This window comes from Pelodiscus sinensis, chromosome 27 (assembly GCF_049634645.1).
Source record: "Pelodiscus sinensis isolate JC-2024 chromosome 27, ASM4963464v1, whole genome shotgun sequence".
NCBI classification, from domain to species: domain Eukaryota; kingdom Metazoa; phylum Chordata; order Testudines; family Trionychidae; genus Pelodiscus; species Pelodiscus sinensis.
This window is the reverse complement of record NC_134737.1, coordinates 1,636,992-1,653,258: the sequence shown is the minus strand read 5'-3', so window position 1 is coordinate 1,653,258 and position 16,267 is coordinate 1,636,992. Positions and strand designations below refer to the sequence as shown.

The 16,267-nt window shown below is 49.8% G+C and overlaps 1 protein-coding gene across 2 annotated transcripts in view; it reads right to left on the bottom strand.

Annotated features, from left to right (window-relative positions):
• Positions 1 to 9,155, bottom strand: part of SLC16A1 (solute carrier family 16 member 1) — a 30,794-nt gene extending 21,639 nt beyond the window's left edge. Inside the window, exon 1 of one of the 2 annotated variants that reach the window (XM_075910532.1) lies at positions 9,060 to 9,155. The gene's annotated coding sequence lies outside the window, so the exon portion shown is untranslated. Of the gene's footprint in view, positions 1 to 3,640; positions 3,750 to 9,059 lie in introns of those variants that run through there. The other variant, XM_006118782.2, reaches the window with a different exon arrangement.
• Positions 9,156 to 16,267: the final 7,112 nt, after the last annotated feature.

The window sequence follows — 16,267 nt, the reverse complement described above, 5'->3', positions numbered from 1 at the left end:
TCGCCACTAACTATGGCCTCATGCATTTGGGAAAATATTTTGCTTCTTCCTGCTGCTGCTCCTGCAGCAGAACCTAATCCAGCTGCCTCCTGATTAACTTAATCTGTGCAACAGCCTTGTGGCATTTAGCGCTCCAGAGACGGGTGTTATCTGCCCAGAACAGCAGTGACTATGGGCAAACTCAGCTCTGCATCCCATTCAAAGCCTTGCCCCTGTATGGGGTAGGGAGGGAGGGGCAGAATGCAGCGCTGAACTGCCCCTTAGGAGCAGCACCAGCTGCTGGACAGGCACTTGGTCTTGTGGGAGAGGAATGCAACAGGGTTAATCTCTTGCTTCTTTCCTGCTGCTCAGCACCACCTGTATGCTCCTCCTGCAGCCATTTAAAAGCACCCCCGTGCTTCCGAAGGAGCCAGCAGGCTTTCCCCATGGGCCCACGCTGGAAACTTGGGATCGCCTGAAAAACCTACCCTTCACTTTTACTTCAGCCGCAGCAGAGTTGCGCTCCCAGAGGGCATGTCGACACTGGGAAATCCTTTCCAAACAACTCCCAAAATAACTGTTTTGAAATCAGCGTATTCCTCAGGACGAGCAGGCGTACCAATTTCGAAATAACGGGCTGGGCGGTGGGGACTAGTCTCTGCCATGCCGGCTAGCGCGCCGCACAGATACAAAGTCTGTACCTGCGTCTACAATGAGCCCGGATATCCGCAAATGTGCAGGGGTCTACCCATAGCACACTCCTCATTTTGAATAGAAGGAGCCAATTGCAAGCACCTTATCTCGTAGCCCAGAGAGTGCAGGGGTCAGAGTGCTCTCTCCCAGTGCTTACTGTCCAGACCCTGTGCTAGGCCCCACCCCGAAACATTCCTCTTTTGCAGGGCTTCCTCTCTCCCAGGACTAGGGAGTCTGGGGTAGGAAAGGGAAAGTCCTTCTAAACCAGGGGTTTCACACTGGGGGTCATGAACTACCAGCCTCCACTCCCACGCCCGGCTTTGCCTCCAGCATTCGGCCATAGTGTGAAATGTAAAAAAGCGCTGTAATTGACAGGGGAGTGTTGCCTGCAGCGGCTTGGCGGGGTCACCGGTACAAAAGTCTGAGAACCACCGCACTAAGCCGGGCCAGGCCCCACAGCTGCGAGCTGCAACGGAGCGATTATCCGGACCGCTCGGAGGCGTGTTGTTATGCAATGGCTGCTGTTAGCCGTTACAAAACGGTGACACACAGAATCAGGGAGGGAGCTACAGGAAAGGCGGCTCAGGCAGCTTGTCTGATCACTGAGCCGGTCGCACACCACCCCGATTCTAGCAGAGGGCAAGACGCTTGTGATGCAGCCGGGTGCGGGGACAAAGTCCGTGCGCACTGGCTGGACAGCAGGCAGCAGGCACACCTCACAGCACAAAGGGCAGTGTTACCCAGGGATTCTCCCCCCACCATTAGCCCCGCCTGGAAGAGCCCCAAGAAAGCATACGGCCTTACTGGCTTGCAGCCAGGAGATGTGCTCCCGAGCGAGTCACCTGCCTGTCCGCCACCGGGGAGCTGTGAACAGCTCAGGGCCTTTGCCTGGGCAGGAAGGAGCGGAATTAGGGCTTGCTGGGAGCTACTCGGACACCGAGGTGGCCGTGGCTAAGCAGATTTGGAGAATTAGGCGGGGGACAGAAGTCCGCTCCGTACGCCGAGCGGGGGCTTTAACGCAGGGATGTGAGGCTCACAAGGGCGCCACATGACACAATGGCCAATTGAATATCTGCCCCGCAACACTATTTGTGCTGGGGTGAGGTCAGGTCAGCAGCAGGCCGCCCGGGAACGCGAGGACATCAACCCACAGAGAGCAGCAGAGAATGCTCGTTGTTTCCTGGGGACCGTTCAGTGTGTCCCACAAGTAGATGGCAGCGCCGTTCCCCTTCCCCTGCCCCCCCCACACACACACTCAGCCCAGCAAGGCCTGCTGCTGTATTCCAGCACCTCTGGGGAGGCACGCCAAGCCACAAACACAGGGTGACCCGGGCTCTGAGAGCCGACTGCAAGACGCCCAAAGGAGCGCCCAACACTCCCAGACTGACCAGAGGGCAGGAGTTCTCAGCGGCAGCCCAGAGAAGCAGTCTCCAGAAGCTGCGATACGCTCACCAGAGCTCAGATTAGATCAATCACAAGCACAGGCGCTTCCCACATGCCCCACGGACTAGTCACATCCTTAGGCAGCGCCAACTTTTACAGCCACAGGCTCCCATGCTGATGTGGGATGCTGCCAGCTTTCTATCGCCCCTCTGCACCGGCCGGGGGGGCTGGCTATAGCAAAGTCGCGCCGGTCCCAGGGAGGGCAGGATGCAGTTTCATCTGGGACTAGAATCCTTGAGCACGTCCTAGGACACATGCAAGATGGGAGCAGGTCCCTAGTGCCTGGTGGGGGCCGAGGCGCCATGTGGTGAGAGCGATGGACTCCACACGTGATTCTCCAGGGCAGGCTCTGAGATTTGCGCGGGGGGGAACACAGGGAACAACCCAGACAGAACAGGGGAGGGAGACGGTACCACAAGAGCATCACCCCTTCGCTCAAACACATTGTGATTCCGTGGACCAGGAAGATGGGCTCAGCTCTTCCTGGGAGGGACAAGCGTGGGGGAAGGGGATGCAGTGGGTTGGGCTGGATTACCCAGGGGGTCCCTTCTACCTCCACGGTTCTACGCCACGGCCAATAAGCACGTACGTGTCTGGTGACCCAGAAACAGCCAGTATGGTCAAGGTGAACCACGACTGCCCAGCCCATCCCAGACAAGGGAAGAGCGCCTCCCTCTTGCTCCAGCTACCTAGTTCTGGGATGTTTCACTCCTGAAGAGGAGCGTGAGGACAGCAGGGTGACAGCAGCCGCCTGGGCATACCAGAAGAGCTGGGGAAGAAACACTTTCCCTTCTTAAGACCAAACTGCTTCCTGTTGACAAGCGTTTCCGGAGGTCACCTGTAGCCACTCTGCCTTCTAAGTGGGGTCCGGAGTGCAACAAAGCCGACTCTGCTGTTACCCAGGCGTAGCACACAGACGGCCATTGAATGCTTTTAGAGGGCTTGCAGGTGGAGTAACACAGGAAAAGAGCAAGGAGCTAACAGCAGAGACTTCACATCAGACCCTGGCCCAGGGCTGATGAGCAAGCAGGGGGGTTGGGCAGGAGCCTGCCAGTGCACAGAGAGTTAAATATGAGCGAGAGATGGGAGGGTGGGGGTTTTGCACTTCCCTCCCCCTTGTGTGTGGCCTCCAACTGAGGGTTCCTCTAACCTGGAAGGTTAAATAGTACAGAGAAAAGTTTCCTGATAAGGGATCTTTAAAGTCTGTCCAAGCCAGTAACAGGAATCAAATCACACACAAAAATGGTATTTAATAACACACAACACATCACACAGGGGGAAGCGAGTCCCTACTTCCCACAGCAGAGTAGAGATGTGAATGGTTAACCGGTAAGCTTACCAGTTACGATTAACTGGCAGGAGCTGCAGGGGAGGGGTGCTCCAGTCCACCCACCTCCGTTTAATCCGTTAAACAGTTAAACTTTGTTTGACAGGTTAGCTAATTAACTGGGATTCTGCAGAGCTTGCTGAAGTAATTAGGAGGCCTGCTGTTGAGGGACTGAATTTAACAAGCCCAGAGCCATACCTCTGCAAGGAGAAACAGTCCAGGCCTGGATTCTCTGCAGGAAGGTTGATTATAACCCCCAAGGTATTTCTGGTGGTCTGCAGGGTGCTGGGGAGGTCTTCCTGCAGCTCCTGGAACAAAGGACCAGTCTGGGGCTCAGCTCCGGGCAGGTTTGCTCCCTCACCCCATAGCGTGCCTAGGGCCGTTCCTTCCTGACTGGGATGCAGACAATGTCTTCCGAGGCATCCCCATCACTACCAATGGTCCCTAGCCTCTTGTGGGCCGGTAGGGAGAAGAGCCAGCACCTCCTGTCTACGCCAGACAGGAGCACTGCTAGTGCCCCAAGTCAGTGTGCTCCATGGGGCAATGGCACGCATCAAGGGAGTGCTGCTGGTGTGCTTGCTAGGCTGGGCAGCCAGGAACAGGCAGGAGACCAGGGGATGAGGAGAGCAGACTGAGCAGAGCAGCCAGTGGGACAGCTGCCGGACAAACGCTCGTGTCAATACGCACACCATTCCAATACCCCAACCGTGGCTCCAGGACACCCAGGGAGACGGTTTGGCCACGCTGCTGCAACAGGGCACTTTTGTCAACGGGAGACACAAATTAATGCAGATACGGACACAAAGAGGTTGACCCCAGGTGACACACCGTGCCCCCAAATTCGGCGCACACACAAGGCATTAGACTATCAGGGAGTGTTTTAAAGTCACTTATGAGACAAAACTGGAGCAGAAACAGCGCCAAATGTTAGCTAGGAGCCTGCAAGCACAACTGAAAATTGCACAATTAGAGTCTGACTCATTTATGAAAAGTACCATTATGATGCTGGCAAACTGACAATGGTGGGAAGAGACCCACGTTTACTTGTAAAACAAAGCCATATAAGCTGGTTTCATGGCAGGAGGGAGGAGGAAAAAGTTGTAAAAGCTGCAAGTGCAAGACTAAAACCAGCGCCGTGCCGTCAGCAGTGGAATCTCTCCTGAGCCTACATGCAGCTTTCCAAAAAACGCACACAAGCGCACGCAGCATTCCCTTGTGCAAGTGTTTCATCCTGTGCACGTTGTTGGGCATTTTCCACATCAGCACAAAGCTGGGATCAAAGTTCAGCAGCCAAGGCATAAGCAAGCAAGCTTCTTCCCACACCAGGACTGGGAGTCCATTCCAGGCCTAACTGACAAGCCTGACGCTCTCAGTCCAATACCTAAGGGGCGGGGACAGCTTGAGGTCACGTCCAGCAATACAGGGGAGCATATAATGCAGATGGCCAATGCAAGTGGTCGGTAGATTTCACTTTTAAAGTCAGATATTCAGTTATTTTGATTTCAAGCATAAGACACAACCCCCCTCCTCCCTCCCTGTTACCGCACAAATTTCTCTATCCCTTCCACACTGTAGGGGCACACACCTTTACCCAGTTCCTAGGGCTCAAGATGCAACCCTGTTAATTTACACACCCACCCTTACCCAAGGGATGGAGAAACCAGCAAATCCCTTGCTAAGCTGCTCTGCTGGTTAATTACTGATTGTTAAAAATGCAGTCCTTATACAGCTTAGGAGTTTGTTGAGTTACTGTAGGTCCCCTGGAAGCCAGCCAGTTCACACCCAAGTCAGCATCGAAACAGATAGGTCACCAGTCTCTGAATTTTCCTCCTACACAAGCGTTTATTACTTTTTAGCCATTTCTGTGTCAAGGCTGTAAAACGGCACAAGGGCATTAAAAGAATAAAAAGCTGCAAGTAGGTCAGAACAGTAAAGCTCAAACACTTTTATAGGACAATTCTGTTAATTCCAGCTTGATCTTTATAACTCAGTCTTCTCCTTTTAGCTAACACTTGAAATGTGTCGGTCATAAAGAACAGATTACTCTGAAGTACCATAACTTTATATGACCAAGTTAAAAACGGGCAAAAGAGTTGGCTAATTCTTGCAGAGTCACCAGCAGAAGTTTTACAACTTGAGACACTGCAACTTGAGTCTATTTCTTGTGATGATTTTTAAACATAAGTAAATGGAAAGATTTCAAGGTCTATTCAAAAGCATCTGGCAATCCGGATTCAGCCTGCAGCTTACCTATTAACTACCCCTCCCTTAAGCCATTTTCTTTACTATTCCTATATGTAGAAACTGAAGAGATGTAGGTTGGATACTAAGAAAATGAAAACCACCATTCTCTTTAAGGATTTATTTGTTTTTACCTGAAGAGCCTGTGCAATAGCATGTGCACAGCATACATCCTGTTGTGTTAAAAACAATACTATGAGACCAGCTGACTGAGTCGTGCTCTGGTTCAAACTATTTATTTAGGCTACAATGGTTGGATTTCAGGACTACTGAGCCCTACCAGTTCTGAAGCACTGCAACTCTTTAAATCAATCAGGCCACGGATTCTAGCACGGGGAGCGTGGGTGAGTGCAGCGCATCAGTTAAATGCGATGCCTAGACAGTAAAAAACAGAAAGTTCTACTCCACTCCACAGGTCTTTCAATACATGAGGGGCCACAGGGCAATTTGTCAGCACAATAGCCAGCAATCTGTGTGTGGGTGTGACAGCAAGTGGACTGGTTTCTAAAAGTGCTCCATTCTCTCCATACACAAGATATTCAGATACAACTCACCTGAAAGGACTTGCACTTGACGTGCCTGGTCAGTTTAGGTTTCAGGGGGAATTTTATCTGGTGGGGTGAACATCCGAACGTTGCTCTTGGCAATGCTATTTTGGGTACAGAAGGCACACCCAGAAGCGCAAGCATGAAAGACTCTTGAAGAGCACAGATGAAGTTTGCTTATATTATACAGACCCACTCCTAGCTGGCGATAGGTCAGTGTACCTCCCTTATGGAAAGGCACACAGCATTAGTCACGGAGCAAAGTATGTTACATTGTACTAGCTTATGACTGCAGTGCCGTACCCTGGATTGCATCACAGTCATGAGACAGTGTCAAACAGTGCTCCCAACAACTCAGTTTGACAAGAACAAGCTGAAGTGACTGTCCCAGCAAGGTCCTGTGCAATCTAGACAACACACAATCATTGCCTTATATTGCAGTATCATATGAATAGAGCAGGCACAAGCACCCGGTGAAATGCAAGGGACCAAGAAGCAGGACGCACTCCCTGTTCCAGACTATTACCGCTCACAATAGCAGGAGTTTAAGAGCCTCCTTAACTTGTCCAAATGAAGTCTTAAAAGGTTTCGTTCAGCCTCTTCATTTGCAAGAGCTCTCCAGCAGGCAGTCAATTCACACGTCCTTAGTGACATAGCTAGCTGCAAAGACAGTGGCAGCCTTGGAATATGGCAGGGACCTCAGCAGGAGCAAAAGGGGAAGTGCTGTTTTAGAACTGAAATCCCTCACTCAGTAGACTCCAGACCGTAACAGGAACTACCTCCCCCCTATATTCTGCCCACACAAAGTGGCTGGCCAGGTATCCTCTTTGTTATTGTTACAAATATCTGTGTAATAAGGGCTTCTCTCTTCCAGTCCCTAAAACAAACTTTTTGCTGCCAAACCATGATTTCAAGCTTGCCTAGCATCTCACCTGGAAATAAAGTGACCCTCAAGTCACCAGGATGGCACAGAAAGGAGGCAGGCGGGAAAAGGGCTTCTGTCCCTTCCTAGCAAAGGCCACAGCAGAATAAGGGATTTCCCCCCTTTCGCAGGAGGAACGCCATCTCCCCAAACAATGGAGCTAGGTTGGTGGACTCCTGCTTCCACTGACCCAGCGGTTAGGTCCGCGTAGCTACAGCGCTCAGGAGTGGGACTGGACATCGTACCTTCATCAACCTAAGCTTAGGCCTCACTTAGGGTCCTGGTTTTAAGTGAGAAGTCACTTGGCTTGCATAGTTCTTCTCAGAGGATTTGAAAGGATTTCATGAGAATTAGTAGCTCTGTGATATAGGCAAGTATTATCCCCAAATGGGGGGAAATGTGGCAATGGAAGTTAAGCAGCTTCAGGGGTAGCCGAGTTAGTCTGTACAGGAAAAACCAACCAATGGTCTGTTAGCACTTTACAGACTCACAAAACACTCGATGGGATCGTGGGCACAGCCCACTTCTTCCGGTCTTCTGAAGAACTCCGGTAATCTGAAGTTAAGCAACTTGCCAGCAAGCCAGGGGCAGAGTCAGAACGCTGCTCTGAGCTAACTGCTAGTCCACACTGCACGGGGACTTCAGCCAAAGGGGGTCCAAGCAGGGAAGGTTGAGACGTTTATAAGGAAGGGTCAGCATCTCTAAGACTCAGAGTCACAGAAGTGAAGAGGCACTAGACAAATCCTTTCCAAAAAGCTAACAGAGAAACTTTGATTTGATCCAACCCAGCATAGCCCTTTAAAGCGCTGCAACCTGGAATCACAAGCCCTTTCCTAGGGAAACACCTGCCATGTACTGAAAGAGGGAGGTCTGCCTCCCGTATGTGTGTCCAAGTCAAAGAGCCCTCCACAGCCCGGGAAGCCCCTGCCTTAAAGCAAGTATTCTGCAGGGTACAGGGCAGAGGCTGCTAGTGCCAGTCCGCTGACAGCATGGGCGGCAGCAGTGCAAGCCCTGCTCGGGGATGGATTCTCCAGTTCCTCCCAGTGCCCCCAGCAGGGGGCTGTAATGGAACGGGTTCCTTTAACCCACAAGGCCCCTATTAGCCCATCCCCTGGACCCCCAACCAGCCAAATCCGTCACCTAGCACCAGTTCCGACATGGCTAGCAGCTAACCCCCCCCCCCATGAGCCTGGGAGGTGCGTGGGGAGGCCCTGTGCCCCGGAGAGCTGGCATCCAGGCTAGGGGTCCCCATCCATCCGCCAGCGAGGCCCGACTGCCGCCCCGCTGCCACTTTGGCAACAAACGCCACCGGGGAGATCTGACCCCACGGGCACCCCCGCCTGAGGCAAACCTGGGCCTCCCCACACCCAGCAAGTCCCCTGTGGCACCCCACCCCGCCGGGCTCCCCTCCCTGTCCCTGGGACCCCCCCGCCTACCCTTTTCCCACCCCCAGTAACCCCAACCTGCCCCAATGACCCCCCACCCCAGCCTCTGCAACCCCCCACCTGCCCTTTTCCCAGCCCCAGTAACCCCAACCTGCCCCCAATGACCCCCCCACCCCAGCCTCTACAACCCCCCACCTGCCCTTTTCCCACCCCCAGTAACCCCAACCTGCCCCCAATGACCCCCCCACCCCAGCCTCTACAACCCCCACCTACCCTTTTCCCACCCACCAGCGATCCCTCCAATAACCCCCACCCCATCCTGCCTCCCCAGCCTCTGCAACCCCCCCACCTACCCCTTTCCCAGCCCCCCATCGATCCCCCCGTAGCCCCCACCCCATCCTGCCCCCCGTAGCCCCCACCCCATCCTGCCCCAATGATCCCCCAGCCCAGACTTCGCAATCGCCCCCCCTTTCCCGCGCGCTCCAGCCCCGGCCGAGCCGCCACGTGGGGAGCCGCGGCCCTACCTGCGCCGCAGCCCGCGCTCCGCCGGCCGCTCCGCTCCCAGGCGGCTCCCCCGCCCGCGGGCCCTTTAAGGGGCGGCCCGGGGAGGCGGGGCCCGCAGGCGGGGGGGGGGGGGGGCTGTGAGCCCGGCGTGTCCCAGGTCGGCTAGCGGCGCCCCCTGGCGGCTCCCGGCGGCGCTGGGTGTCCTGCCGGCTCCCCCTGCCCCTGCCCTGCAAGGGGGCAAAGCTCTGGTGCTGCCCCGCATTCGGCCCATGGCACGTCTGGCTCGGGGCCCGCACCCCTGTACCCGCCCTGGACACCCCCCCGCAGAGCCCAGCTGTTACAGAGCAGCCTTTGTAGAGCCAGGCAGGGAGCGGGCGCAGGTCTGGGGGCTGCCCCCAAAGCAGCAGTTGGTGCAAAGTTTCCAGCTTTTCATAGTTGGTTGTTTGTTCTGTTGTGGAAGGAAAGCAGAACGTTTCTGGGGTGTTTTGTTAAACAGCCCGCACAGGAAGGAGCCCCACAAGTCCCAGGGCTATGCTGAGGTAGCAGCTCTGGGGGGGGGGGGGGTTGTGTACCCATGGGCTGTATGTAGCCGTTTTCCAGGGCATACATCCACTTGTCTAGATAGTTGCCTCCTTTTACAACAAACTACATAAAAAGCACCAGCAAAGTCGGCACAAACTAAAACGTCACATCATGACTAAAGGTTAGTACAATATTTATATGAGCATGGTGAAAATCAGAAATTTGTTTATACTCATGTGCTGGGATGTTTTTGTATCTTGGTCTGATTTTTGAAAGCAAGTAGTTCTTAAGTGAGCTGTAACTTGGGGGTACACAAAACAAACCAGACTCCTGAAAGGGCTACAGCAGTCTGGAAAGGTGGAGAGCCACTGGGTTAATGGACACCCTGGGTCTGTGGGTGACCCTAGCTGAACTCCCCATTCTGTCAGGTCTCAGGGCCACTGCACCCTTCTCTCACCTGACTAGGAATTCTATTATGGACCTTAGAAACACTGCACAGCCAGCATTTTGACAGAGTGGATATATCTCCATGTAATGTTTCAGTTTCAACAAAATAGCATTTGCCATTGAATACATATTTTAGTCAAATATTTTTGACCAGCTGTGATCATTTTAGCTGCATAAAAAATAGAGCACCAACCCATCCCTGTTAGTGATTGAATCTTAGGTTACAGTAAATCTCAGCTGTCCTGCATAGACCTCAAAATCCTCCCCCGGCTCTGTTGCTCATCGGGAGGCTTCCAGGTTTGGCCTTCTCCTGCAGGGGAAGGCAATGATCATTTGCCGCTGGGCACCTTTCAAGAGATGACTCTAAGCCAGGGGAACTGTTCCAGTGACTTGTTGAAACAAAAGGCTTGAAGGACTCTGTGGTTTTAATAGTTTAACAGCAGCCTTTTATGAAGACATAAATATTAGCTGCTGGCAAATAAGGTACTTCATGTATTCCTTTGGATTTGCACTTTGTACAGAAATTGACCAGATTGGGCTTGTGCACCTAGAAAGAAGGAAGATTAATGCTTCCATGACCTCATCAGACTCAGAACACCTAATTCCCTATTATATTGATATCTAATTACATCCTCAGTGTTAATGGTATATGACATTTTAGCTGGCCGGGAGGCACTTTAAATGTCTATTAAGTTTCCATGCAACATACAAATATTTTTTTTAATTTGTAGATGACCTGCAACATGCTGGGCACGTTACAGAGATGGGAAAGACGAGGTCTCTGCTCACTGTCAGAGTACACAAACAGAGGGCAATGGGAGAGAGACAAAATAAAATGTCATCAGTGAGCAACAAGTGGGACACTCATCACGGTGTCCTGCCATTTTGTCTCTAGTTGGAGAATTAGATTGTCCCGTGTCTTCCCCTCTTGCTCCAAACTGCAGCTCAGACCCATAACTGGTGTCATAGCTGTCTGGGGTTTGTCGTTATTCACAAGGAAACTAAGAACAACACAACGTACATTGAAAAGCAAGAAAGTTTTGCTTCTGGGCATCAGTTTTTCAGAGACTTAGTTGGGCTCTACCTTCCAGCAATTTTATTGTTTCAGTGATGTGATGTCTGCGCCTGCCTTTTCTCTGAGATGCTGGAAAACTAAAATTTTCAAACTTTTCTATTTCAGACTCTTTTCTCTTACTGGCTGATCATTTTCTTGATCATTCAAAATGGGTGCCTTTGCAGTTAACACTAAGTTCTGTCCCCACCCAGCAAGAGGGGGGTAGTGCATAACATTCTGAAGCATCACACCACTTTTCCTTGAAAAACTGAGCCCGTTAGCTTGCAGATACATTCTGTGACTTTGATCCATTCCTCCCTACTAAGGATCCCAATTTGATGTAATTAATAGTATTTCTGATAAACACATCACCTCAGTACTCGGACACTTGGGAGTCTAATGCTTTTGTTACATGTTTGACACTCTGAAAGGCTGTTGTGTTTTCCAGAATTGCACTTTCAGCTTTTTTCTTCTCTCTCACACAGTGTCACAGCCCTGGATTTTGACCCCTTGTTTTGCTCCACTTGTAGTTTCTTCCCATCTAGTTTACCCAGTAGTCAGGAGAATGCTCCTGCTTTCACCTAGTGTAAGGGCAAAAAATCCCTGTATTCCATTAGCAAGTCTCTGTACCAGCCAGGAGGAGTTGCACAGGATGGTGCAAATGTCTTGGTTCTCTTTCTAGGACAAATAGAAAAAAAATAGTACTTTTGCATTTTAGGAATACTTTTCCATCTAATGGCCTCTTTAAGGAATTATTCACCTTTCTATCCAGGAAATAGATCAAAAATAGAAGATCTATGAGATTTCCAATGATTTTGGTGGTTTTCATAATGGATGTAAGAATTTTTATTATCATTTTAACCTGATTATGTCTTTTAATGATTTCAAATCCATTCATGATTACTGCATGTCACAGCCCATGGCCCATCCCTGATGGGTGACAGCTGGTAGTATTATACATAGTTCAGAATGTGAGGCACACTAGGGTTGTTTTAAAGCCAAAAACATGGTTTGGGGGAAAGATGTATTAGTTATCCAACATCATTCAATTCAAAATGATGATAAACTGTTTTTAAAAATAGATCGTGTTAAAGAAAAATAGAAGTTGTGATGAAAAAGGTGGTGTTGATAAACTGCAGAGTCAACTTTTGACCACACTTTGGGTCGTTATGAAATATAGTCAAGAAACCATATAACTCCGGTTATCTGAAGAAGTGGGTTGTGCCCACGAAAGCTCATGATCCCATCTACATGTTTTGTTAGTCTATAAAGTGCTGCCAGACCATTTGTTGTTTTTTTCTGTACAGACTAACTCGGCTACCCCCTGAAGCAAATAACCAATGTTAGTCAGGTTTATTAATATGGTACTGGAAAAAGGTTCAATATGATCCCAGTCTCTGAGGAGCCACCCCATCCAGCAATGTTATATTTACCTTACACGGAAGCTCTGCTCCCCCCAAATTACATATTTCAGATGCTCTTATCTATGTGATGATTTGACAAGTTACTGCTCTGTTTACACATTACTAAAATTCAACCCATCCATTTGTCCCAGTTTCCTAACTTGTTCTGTTCCTTATGTTTATTTTGGAAACAAGCATTCCAGGTATTGGTCTGTGTAGGTACTGTGCTAGCTTGTGCTGAGCCCTAGGATGAATTTATCTTAATTTTGACAAGTTTCCTATCGTTTATGCCAAATGTTTACTTCAGCAAATGCCAGGAGTTATGGGATACTTGTAATAAGTGAACTGGATTATGGGATAAGCCTGTGTAGGCTACTTCACTGGTATAGGTTTCATGTTATGGGGCTTAGTGTGTACTGACATATATTTACATACATTGCTATATTATTGAAATATATTTGTGTGCTAGCTCTGTATTAGTCTATAGAGCTAAAGAAAACCATATTTGAGAATATGAATTAGAGAGAGATGTGGCTACTAATGTGAAAAGTTCTTCTACAGAAACAAGTTGCAGGCATGTAGTCATCTGCGTATTGCCCATAATAGTGTTTTCAGACTCATAATGAGTATTTCTAATGATGTAACAGTTATATATGTCTGTACATTTACACTGCACTTTAAAGAATTCACCCTAGAATCCCTGTTCCAAAGGGATTACAGGCCTGCCAGGACCAGGGCTGGTCACGCTGAGCGAGTAACTAGTCAGCTGTGGGCAGGTAAGGGAGCTCAGCGCATTTCAGGGCTGCACTGTACATTTTTGGATTTCTGCGCTCATGTAGCAACTCGCTGTCTCTGGCAGCCCCATTTGACTAGGGAACGCAGCAAAACATCTTCACTGAAAAGATAGTAGACACCATGCAATGCGCTCATATGTTCATGGGAAAACGGCTTATTGCTGCTAGCCTGAATGGGTAATTTTACTGTCTTGACCCTGCCATACAGTAGGTGGGATTCCCTGCTACATCAATGGTTATTCCACAATGACAGCTTGTCTTGGAGTAGCACCCAAGCTATGTCCCATCTCCGCACATGCAGGTAGGAAGCTGTTCTGTCTGGCAAGAATGTTCCCTGAAATGGCAGCAGCCTGTAGCTGGCTGTGTGCTGGGCGGTTGGGATTAGCCTAATAAAGTTTGCATCTCCTAGTGCTGCTAAGTCATCAGTAAGATGATGGCCAGCGTGCAGGAATGAGATGCAGCAGCTGATGTGTTCATCAGGTGGGCTTTGCTTACCCCGTTTGGGGAACTGCCTGTTGCCCCAAGGCACAAAACAGCCCTTATCCCCTGCGTGCTTCCCGGGACCTGTCACAAATACTGAGAGCTCGTTCTCAGCCACACTTTGTCTCGCGCCTGTTGCTTACTTTCCAACCATCTGGTGCTCTTCAGAGGGAACACGGGAGATAAACCAAGTGAATTGTTTCCTGGGCTGTTAAGGCTGGTCATTTGCTTTAGGTGAGTGAGAAATATGATTCCATTTGACCCAGAACCATGGGGAAAAAACCATACTGTAAGCCAAATGCAGGACAATGTAGCACTTTAAAGACTAACAAGATGGTTTATTAGATGATGAGCTTTCGTGGGCCAGACCCACTTCCTCAGATCAAATAGTGGAAGAAAGTAGTCACAACCATATATACCAAAGGATACAATTTACTGTAAGCCAGTGACTGTCCACAAGTGGAAAACTGGAGCAGCTGCCAAAAGAGATCAAGTTGCTTTCACATCAAAGGAAACCACTGCCTTGTCCCCCCCCCCTCCCCCACACACAGCAGCAGGCTCCTTTAAGGTGCTCTGTAGACATCAAGGCACATCATGGGCCTCCTAAGAGAAAAGACCACATGCATGGAATAACACAGGACCAGGGATTCTAAGAATTTCATTCAGCCCCTTCTACGATGACCCTCGGCATGCACTGATGGGCTAGTGAGCTGAACAGGCTTTTCAAATCGCTCCGTGGGTTAAAAAGCAGGGATAGTGTTCGGGCTAGCCCTCGGCACTGCTTTTTGCAGACAGCAAGGTATGTGGTGGCTAGAAAAGGAGACGCTCTGAGCTTACCAATGCACCCCTTCACATTGCTAGTCTGGGGGACGTTTCTTCCTGAAACGGTGATGCTGGAGGTGTTATGTGTGCATGGCCTATGGGTGCTGTTCCCAGCTCTGGCACTGAGCTTCCAGGTAACCTTGGGCAACTCACTCTGGTACTCTGTACCTTTGGTTTTGTTCCCACCCTTTGTCTGTCTTTTCTGTGTAGATTGAAAGGTGCTTGGGGGAGGCTCCGTCTCTCCCTCTGTGTGTGTGCGTACAGGGACTAGTACAATGAGGTTTCACTCTAGGGCCATCACACCAATAATAAATAATGTTGTGATGTCAGATAATACTGTGGCATGATGGGGAGACCACTGGCTGGACTTAGGAGACCTGGCTTCTGTTCTCAGCTCTGATCCTGTCAGCTGAACTAGGGAAAGTTGCTTCATCGTTCTAGGCCTCAGCGTCACCATCTAGAGAAGTGAGAGGAGGATTCAGCCCTCCTTTTGGAAGCACTTTGAGACCAGCTGATAAAAAGCGCTACAGAGCAGCAAGCTAGTAATTGTTCTAACGGGAGCCCAGTCCTCCTCCACGGAAATGCGACCATTTCTGAGGTGGAACTTAGCAGCAGGAATATTACACAGTGGGTTACAACAGCAAGGGCAGCTCTTATATACAGATGAAGCTGAAGGGGGATAAAGATGAAGAAGAATATATTTTTCCCAAATTGAAATTTGACCAGAACTCAGGGGCTAACAGCTGGGTCTGGGATTTCCCATGGGCACAAATGGTCCAGGCTTTGGTTTTACACCTCATCTGGGAGGACAGATTTAATTGTAATCCCCAAAGGAAAATTTGCTTGGAAAGGAAAGAGGATGTTGTATGAAAATATTGGGCAACAAAGCTATACTTGTAGGCTGTGTCTACACTGGGCTGCTTTTCCGGAATAACTTGCCAGCTGTCTACACTGGCTGCTTGCTTTTCCGGAAAAGCAATGATGATCTACTGTAAAATTGTCAGTGTTTTTCCGGAAAAACTATGCTGCTCCCGTTTGGGCGAAAGTCCTTTTCCGGAAAAACTATTCCGGAAAAGGGCCAGTGTAGACAGCACATAGTCTTTTCTGCAAAAAAGCCCCGGTCACGAAAATGACGATCGGGGCTTTTTTGCGGAAAAGCGCGTCTACATTGGCCACGGATGCTTTTCCGGAAAAAGTGCTTTTCCGGAAAAGCATCCTGCCAATGTAGACGCGCTTTTTCCGGAAATACTTATAATGGAAAACTGTTCCGTTTTAAGCATTTCCGGAAAAGGGTGCCAGTGTAGACATAGCCATAATGTAACTGCATAAGCAGCCACATTTTCCTTCTGGTTGTGCTGCTCATTAATCAAGTTCAAAAGTGCTACAGCCAAACTCTTCTACTCCCAAAATAAATGTGAGGTAACTGCAGACATGTTCAAATCCAGGTTTTTGGTATCTCCATTGTAAATCCTAAGAAGATGTCTACTACTCAACCATGATTACCGACTTTAATTTCCACCATGGTTAACCTCTACAGCAGGTGTAAGAAGTCTAGGACATACATTTATCCTGAATTCCCGGACCCTGCTTGCTAAGAGATGGGACTTGTGACACCCAAACCAGGAATCACTGGGAATCTCATGGGCAAATCTGTTCTTGGGAAAGATCCACCCCAATTTCACAAGCTGCTTCAGAGAAAACCGTAT